This window comes from Lolium rigidum, chromosome 6 (genome assembly GCF_022539505.1).
Source record: "Lolium rigidum isolate FL_2022 chromosome 6, APGP_CSIRO_Lrig_0.1, whole genome shotgun sequence".
In the NCBI taxonomy this organism is placed as follows: domain Eukaryota; kingdom Viridiplantae; phylum Streptophyta; class Magnoliopsida; order Poales; family Poaceae; genus Lolium; species Lolium rigidum.
In genome coordinates this window covers 320,687,899-320,697,214 of record NC_061513.1, presented here as the reverse complement: position 1 = coordinate 320,697,214, position 9,316 = coordinate 320,687,899, and positions in this window count along the sequence as shown.

The window sequence follows — 9,316 nt, the reverse complement described above, 5'->3', positions numbered from 1 at the left end:
AATAAAATAAAGCAAGACAAAAACAAAGTAAAGAGATTGAGAAGTGGAGACTCCCCTTGCAGCGTGTCTTGATCTCCCGGCAACGGCGCCGAGAAAATATGCTTGATGGCGTGTATTTCACACGTTCGTTGGGCAACCCCAAGAGGAAGGTATGATGCGCACAGCGGCAAGTTTTCCCTCGGAAAGAAACCAAGGTTTATCGAACCGGAGGAGCCAAGAAGCACGTTGAAGGTTGATGGCGGCGGGATGTAGTGCGGCGCAACACCGGAGATTCCGGCGCCAACGTGGAACCTGCACAACACAACCAAAGTACTTTGCCCCAACGAAACGAGTGAGGTTGTCAATCTCACCGGCTTGCTGTAACAAAGGATTAACCGTATTGTGTGGAAGATGATTGTTTGCAGAGAAAACAGTAAAAACAAGTATTGCAGCAGATTTGTATTTCGGTATTAAAGAATGGACCGGGGTCCACAGTTCACTAGAGGTGTCTCTCCCATAAGACGAACAAGCATGTTGGGTGAACAAATTACAGTCGGGCAATTGACAAATAGAGAGAGCATAACAATGCACATACATGACATGATAAGTATAGTGAGATTTAATTGGGCATTACGACAAAGTACATAGACCGCCATCCAATTGCATCTATGCCTAAAAAGTCCACCTTCAGGTTATCATCCGAACCCCCTCCGGTATTAAGTTGCTAAACAACGGACAATTGCATTAAGTATGGTGCGTAATGTAATCAACAACTACATCCTCGGACATAGCGCCAATGTTTTATCCCTAGTGGCAACAGACACAACACAACCTTAGAACTTTCTGTCACTTGTCCCAGGTGTCAATGCGAGCATGAACCCACTATCGAGCATAAATACTCCCTCTTGGAGTTAAAAGTAAAAACTTGGCCGAGCCTCTACTAGAAACGGAGAGCATGCAAGATCATAAACAACACATGTATAATAACTTGATAATTAACATGACATAGTATTCTCTATCCATCGGATCCCGACAAACACAACATATAGAATTACGGATAGATGATCTTGATCATGTTAGGCAGCTCACAAGATCCGACAATGATAGCACAATGGGGAGAAGACAACCATCTAGCTACTGCTATGGACCCATAGTCCGGGGGTAGACTACTCACTCATCACACCGGAGGCGACCATGGCGGCGTAGAGTCCTCCGGGAGATGATTCCCCTCTCCGGCGAGGTGCGGAGGCGATCTCCTGGATCCCCGAGATGGGATCGGCGGCGACGGCGTCTCGGTAGGGTTTTCCGTATCGTGGCTCTCGGTGCTGGGGGTTTCGTCACGGAGGCTTTAAGTAGGCGGAAGGGCAAGTCAAGAGGCGGCACGGGGGCCCACACCATAGGCCGGCGCGGCCGGGGTGGGGCCGCGCCGCCCTAGGGTTTGGCCACCCCGTGGCCCCTCTTCGTCTCGTCTTCGGACTTCTGGAAGCTTCGTGGAAAAATAGGCCCCCGGGCTTTGATTTCGTCCAATTCCGAGAATATTTCGTTACTAGGATTTCGAAACCAAAAACGGCAGAAAACGAGCAAGCGGCACTTCGGCATCTTGTTAATAGGTTAGTTCCAGAAAATGCACAAATATGACATAAAGTGTGCATAAAACATGTAGGTATCATCAATAATATGGCATAGAACATAAGAAATTATCGATACGTCGGAGACGTATCAGGACTCGAGTTTTTCGTACTCTCCTTGTGAAGCACGGCAAACCGCACATATCCTCGTCGTTTAGTTCTGGGGAATGCCGATGTTCCCTTCTGCCTTATCGTGCTCTGTCTACCCTTGCTTGTGCTGCCGTATCTCTTGCTCCACTTGTTCCTTCGACATTTGCTGCTGCTGCTGCCGTAGGTCGTGGACTATTTTGCCTTGCGGCCTCCTTCGAGGCGGTGTTGATACGAACGCCGTTCCCATGGCTTCAGCTCCTCGCTATCGCCATGTTGTACAAAGCTTCCTTGGATCTCCTGGATGTGGCCCGGATGCAAGGATAAAGGCTTGTGTCGCCATATACCCAGCTTCCGGTGTCTTAGTGTTGGATCGCCAAAACCCACCGACGGGCGGCGGCCTTGTCAACACCGTAGAGCCGGGAAGAGCCTAGAGCTGCGGCTGGCTGAGACCCCTCCGGCGACGGCCCGCAATGCTCTTACGGTCACACGCGGCGTTGCGAAGTGCAAGGGCGTGCCACCTGACCTATACCTGGTCGGGAAGGTGATGAGGATGCCTCGCTTAGTTTCTGCGGGGCATACATGTAAACGTTAAATACGAGCCTCGATCGGCTCTCGGGTTATCCTGTGAATCGGCTCAAAGAGCCGATCCACCCATGATCCGTACGGGGTGCACGAATACTTGGTGGTCCTGCTTGATCAAGATGAAGCTAATGAGATCTACGACGATTTAGGGTTTTCACCGCATAATCGGATCATCCTACTCCGGGTTGGGCCTTGCGGCCACGCACGGTGCTCGTAAGCCGATCCTAAACAAGGCCAAAAAACCAACATGAAGTTGATCCTAGGAACATCCCGTTTAGGACTTGCGAACGCCACCCTACGTGCCCTTTGGATCCTCCCCCTTTGTAAGGCCTAACTATTGCAGATATTAAACTAATCCTTGTAGAACAAGGAGCAATCGTAACGGATCAGATCTACTAAATAATGATCAAGCGGGGTGCCGCCCCACGCACTGAGATAGGCGTGAGGGCGGCTAGATATGCAAGGGTTGCACTACGTAAGCATGCTTAAACGAAGAACAATGCTAACCCTAACACATCTAATGATAACTACGTTGCTCGCCATCAAAAGCGCTTCGGTACGAGCAACGCATGAACAACGTGGGGCTTGTGCTGCCTAGATCGCAAGATGCGATCTAGGCAGCATGTCGCTTACTGATAGAAACCCTCGAGATGAAGGAGTTGGCGATGCGCCGAGATTGGTTTGTTTTGGGGTTGAACGTGAGTTGTTGTTTATTCCATAAACCCTAGGTACATATTTATAGTCCAGGGGACTTTCTAACGTGGGAATATCCCATCGTGCACGATACAAACTCTAACCCTTATCTAAAATAATAAACTACTAAATAAAGATACACGGGCAATTCAGCCCAAAACCCTTCGTGCCAGGCCGCTTCAGAAATCTTCCACATGTAATCTTCCAAGCCCGGCCCACTTCTGGATTTGTCTAAAATCTGGTGATAACACATGCCCCCCTGGTTTTGGAAATAACATTTCCAAAATCATTATGCTTTCCCTTCGAAGGGTCATGTCGTGGCAGAGCGAGCCGTTACGGCATCCGTCATCATTATGCCTGTCTTCTCGGCTTCTCTAAAAATTCGACGAGCTTTAGCATCGATCCCTTGGAAGGCTGTAATGGCATTAAACCTTCACCAGATTTCTCATTATTTAACCGTGCCGACTGGTTAGCTCTCTCTATCCTCTATTCCATCCCAGCTATCGGCACCAAAAAACCCTCTCCTCCTGTAGCAATGTCTTCCTCTTCCTCTTCCTTCTCAAAACTCTTCCCCCAATCTTCGCCGAAGAAGAAGAACGAGGACAGCCTCCATCCCGCAGTGAATCCCTTCTCCTCCGACAAGGAGGAGAAAGAAGGAGAAGCGGCGAAGGCCAAGGCCTCCCCTTCCGCCCAGCTCCCGCCGAAGAAGCGCCCCCGCATGTGGGCGGACAGCGAGGACGAAGATGATGACGAAGAGGAAGAGGAGGAGGATGACTCCTCCTCCTCCATCGGGTATCCGCCGACCAAGCGCTTCCGCTCACGGGCGGACAGCGAGGATGATGATGATGACGAGGAGGAAGAGGCTCCGGCCAAGGGCTGGGGCAGCGGCGACGAGGAGCTCCCCGGGAGCAGCGCCGACGACGTCGACGGCGGCGATGACGAGGACAGCGACGACTAGTAGTATAGGACTAGTAGTAGCGGTGCACTAGGCACCCAGATCCCTCTTTTGAGAGCCATCGGCTCTTTCTTGTAAAGCCGCTCCTTGGAATTAATGAAATTGTTCTTTCCATTCAACCTTTAATTGCTCCAATTTCATTCCTTCCATTTGTCATGCTAAGACCGATAGCAACGCGTCGGACTTCTTTCCTTTTCGTGCGGCAACGGCCACGGTCCAAACCCTGTACTCAGACGACGGCTTTTCTTTCCCGGTTCCTCCACCGAGACGACCATGATGCGGCCGCGCAGCCGAGACAAAACAGAGCTGTATGGACCTAAGCTCGATCATGTACGAGGGAGCTCCTTATGCCGAGCTAGCCGATTTAAACATAAATCGGCTTCCCAAAGCGAGAGAGCCCTCAAGGTGAGCTGCCCCAGAGTTTCTTCGGTTCTGCCGGCCGGATAGGCTCCTTTCCTTTGATGGACCTGATGCAATCCATCCTTGACCTGCACGCCCATGCTGCTCGACATTGTTCTTGAAGAAATCTCCCTTGAGTCGATGGCCATGCATCGGCTGTTATATCCTTAAGTCGATGCACTGCTTGCATCGGTCTGTGTTCGAAAATTTTCGAATTTTCACTTTTTTTTTTTACGGCCGACTGTGCATCGGCCCCCATATTCCAACACCCATCACCGAGAAGATGAGATGCTTCTTATCTACACAGGTGCCCCCGAGCCGATTCTGTCAAGAAAATTGATGGTATCGGCTACGTTGGATAACATGTTGAACCCGAGCGAGAATGGTGGGTGAGGATAATTTTGGCCGATTGCTTGGAATCGGCCTCCACGTTGCTTGCTCGTTGAAGGTTTTGTAAGTTCCCTTCATAAATTTTTTGGGGCCGATCACAAGGATCAGCCTCTCCTGGTCTGCTCATTGGTTTGATCTTGCTACTTGGTCGAGCTGGATAAAACCAACCCAACCTCCGACTTGATGCGCTTCGTTGTCGTCCACCTTGAGTGCTCCGTAGAGTCGTGGAGGGCTAAGCTCCGTCGGCAAGGCGAGTACCATGTTTGTGCCGGCCGATGTCTCATCATCGGCTTTCCTCTGTTTAGGGCGCCACTCCATTTTCCGTGGACGACCCTCTTCATCCGAGGGTTCGCTGAACCTTTGCAGCCGAGATCGGGTCGTGCCTTCCTTAGCGTATGCGGGTACAACCTTTCGGCTTCCTCCAGGCCGCGCAATCGCTGAACCCTGCGCTTTTGGGAACGGCTGAGTCCGTCAGGGCACCACCTTGGACGGTGGTACCTGTCTTCTTCCACTTCTCCCTCGTCCTCTGAATCCTCAAGATCCGCCCAACGAGGTGACTCAGCGCGTTTGCTTTGTGGCGGGAGAGGCCCTAGGCGCTCGAACACAGACACGTTGGCTGCCTCCTTCTTTTTCGATTGCATTACGGGCAATTGCCGATTGTGGGCAATCGGCTCATTCCTGAATCCCAGCGGTGTACGAAGAAAGGGCGGTCCCAATGCACGGCGTTGTCATCTTGCTCCCTTGATGCTTCCGTGGCACGGCGCTCGTGCTCCTCCTCATCGCGATTCTGCAGACGATATCTTCGGCTTCTCTAGCCAGACGATCTCCTCTATCATCGTAATTGGGCCGCCGGCGTTGGTCATGCTTGACTCACATATTTGTTGAGGAGGTGATCGGAGAGGAGTCGCTGATATCTTATATTCTTCACCTCTCCCTCCGTGACATAGCGCTTGCCATCATGACGGAGCCGATCGCGTGGAGCGGCCTCCTCTGTATCCTTGCTATGAGAGCAGCTGCCCTCATCTCCATCTTTGCCGAGTGGTTTCCGGGTCCTACCATGTTGATGCTTGAACGAGGGACCCGGTGGCAACCTTCGGGGTAGATGATTTCTACCATGTTAACGGCGGGGAAGGGTTGGGTGTCGACCTTCATGGCGTCTTGGTTGAAAATTAGCCGCCCCTTCTCTATCGCCGCTTGGATGTGCTGACGCCACACCGGCGGTCGTTGGTGGCATGGGAAAGCGAGTTGTGGAATTTGCGGTATGGCTTTCCGTTTAGCTCTTTTGCCGTGGGGAACTTGAGACCTTCGGGAACCGTCAAGCTGTTTCTCCTTGAGCGAGGAGGTCGAAGATCTGTTCGAGTCTTGGTTACGTCAAAATCAAATCCCACAGGCGGCCACTGGTGGCTTTACCCATTTGCGGGCCACGGGGTTCCCCCGAGTCCACTCAGCCACTTGCTATCTCTTGGCCTCCCGCAGGCACTTCATCTTCCTCCGTATCGACCATAACTACTTGCACGCTTGAACTTGTCTTGGTACGGGTCGGGGTGGCGGCTGTTCATATGCTGATAGTTTCGAACCATGTGCGCCAACGAGGGATAATCTGCTTGGGAGGCCATGTCCTTGAGCTGTGTTGCAAGGCCTGCTATCGCCAACTCGGCTTGCTTCCTTTTCGGTTATACGAACCGAATAACATCGGTTCCTAAGATTCTGAAGCGGCTGGATGTATTCTGTCACCGTTTCCCGCGCTTCGACGTAGTTGTGCTAGATCGGCAATGCCGGACTCGGAAGCTTCGAATGGTATTGCATATGGAACTGTTCTTCCAATTGCTTCCAAGGCTTGGATGGAGTTTGCTTGGCAAAGAGGTGTACCATCCAAAAGCCGATCCCGTGAGGGACTTGTGAAAAGAGCCTCACGCGTAGCTGATCCGACACTGAAGCCGGTCCTAGTTGAGCCAAATATCGGGCGACGTGTTCGATGGAGCTGGAGCCATCGATCCACTTGAATTTGGAGAAGTCGGGGAGCCGATATTTAGGTGGCGGCGGGATCATCTCGTAATCGTCGGGGTACGGCTTGGAATAGCCGATTGCCCTTCTTTTCGGCATCATGCCGAGCTGGTCTCTCGGTATGGTACTGATCCGATCCGTTGTGCTGGCCGTAGGAGTTGTACTACGAAGATTCGCCGGGGTGGCGTACTTGGCCTGCCATGTTTGCTTTTCCGGCTACGAGCCAGTCTGCGGGAGCTGGGCTCGGGAGTTTCGTCGGTGTGGCGTATTTAGTTAGCCACGTCCGCTCCGTCGCCGACGTTCCTCCGGTCTTCGCCGGAGTCCCCGATGTTGTGGCCTGGTTTGTGAGTGCCCAGTCACCACAATCCGGCACATACATGCACGCGTATCCATGAGGGATCTCCTTAGGCGCCTCCATTAAGAGCTGGTAGTCACTAGGGTCGCCACCAATCCTGTAGACGAGGAATGCCGGTGTAGTCGGCACTTCAGTCGAGTGCTGCCAACGCAAATGGCAGCGGTGGACGGAGCCTGGAATGGCAACTCTCCTTGATGCGTCCCGAGAGCTGGTCCGACGGCGAGTGCGGTGGCTCATGATCTCCTGGATCACGCGCGGAGCGACACGCTCCAACACGTTGACCAAGTTCTCGGAGTGGCGGTGTAGCGAGTGAGCCACCGGGTAGTTGATCTCCTGCCGCGGACCCACGGTGCGTTCCTCCGACGGGGTAGAGAGGTCTATCCCATCGAGCGCACCTTGCGGTGAGAACCCCTTCCATCGATGCCACCGGAGCGGGTTCTGCGAAAAGAGCCGATGAGGTCGGCTTCGAGGGTAGCCTTGATCTCGTTGTATTGCTTCTTGAGGTCGTCGGGCGGATCCCCGTAGGTGGCGGCGTGCCGTCCGCCATCTCGGATGTAGATGGCGATGTGGTTGATGTAGACGATTGTCCCACCGGGCGTGCCGGAATGTGTTGACTGCCAAAACCCACCGGCGGGCAGCGGCCTTGTCAACACCGTAGAGCCGGGAAGAGCCTAGAGGCTGCGGCTGGCTGAGACCCCTCACGAGCGACGGCCCGCAATGCTCTTCGGTCACACGCGGCGTTGCGAAGTGCAGGGCGTGCCACCCGACCTATACCAGTCGGGAAGGTGATGAGGATGCCTCGCTTAGTTTCTGCGGGGCATACATGTAAACGTTAAATACGAGCCTCGATCGGCTCTCGGGTTATCCTGTGAATCGGCTCAAAGAGCCGATCCACCCATGATCCGTACGGGGTGCACGAATACTTGGTGGTCCTGCTTGATCAAGATGAAGCTAATGAGATCTACGACGATTTAGGGTTTTCACCGCATAATCGGATCATCCTACTCCGAGGTTGGGCCTTGCGGCCACGCACGGTGCTCGTAAGCCGATCCTAAACAAGGCCAAAAAACCAACATGAAGTTGATCCTAGGAACATCCCGTTTAGGACTTGCGAACGCCACCCTACGTGCCCATTGGATCCTCCCCCCTTTGTAAGGCCTAACTATTGCGAGATATTAAACTAATCCTTGTAGAACAAGGAGCAATCGTAACGGATCGGATCTACTAAATAATGATCAAGCGGGGTGCCGCCCCACGCCTGAGATAGGCGTGAGGGCGGCTAGATATGCAAGGGTTGCACTACGTAAGCATGCTTAAACGAAGAACAATGCTAACCCTAACACATCTAATGATAACTACGTTGCTCGCCATCAAAAGCGCTTCGATACGAGCAACGCATGAACAACGTGGGGCTTGTCTTGCCTAGATCGCAAGATGCGATCTAGGCAGCATGTCGCTTAACTGATAGAAACCCTCGAGACGAAGGAGTTGGCGATGCGCCGAGATTGGTTTGTTTTGGGGTTGAACGTGAGTTGTTGTTTATTCCATAAACCCTAGGTACATATTTATAGTCCAGGGGACTTTCTAACGTGGGAATATCCCATCGTGCACGATACAAACTCTAACCCTTATCTAAAATAATAAACTACTAAATAAAGATACACGGGCAATTCAGCCCAAAACCCTTCGTGCCAGGCCGCTTCAGAAATCTTCCACATGTAATCTTCCAAGCCCGGCCCACTTCTGGATTTGTCTAAAATCTGGTGATAACACTTAGGGATAATATTCCCTCTTGTGTCTATCGACATAAAAGACATGTCGAGATTTTGAACCAAGTACTCTCTTTCTCCTTCAGGTATGTGTTGCAATCTGGACCTTGCTCTGTTCCGAGCTTCTCTATGGCTATCTCCCGAGGTTCCGGATTGTCGACTTAGTTCCGCCCTTCGTACGCTTGACGCGGAAGCTGCCTCCCTTCTTCGTTTAAAGCTTACGTCTCGTTTTTCTAATTCTCTTCCAGCTGCGGCGAGTTTATATTGATAAGCTTGCGGTTCTTGGATCGTAGCAGTTGTCGTCATAGGCTCTGAACCATCTAGAGCTTTTGCAGCTCTATCCCAGGCTGTTTGTGGAAGTTGAACTCTGACGCGTGGTGTGGGCCCAACATATTTAGTGCCCATACCTCTCCTTAGATCTGAGGGATCGACATAGGGATTGCCCAAATCGTCGAAAGCCTCTGATGTTTCC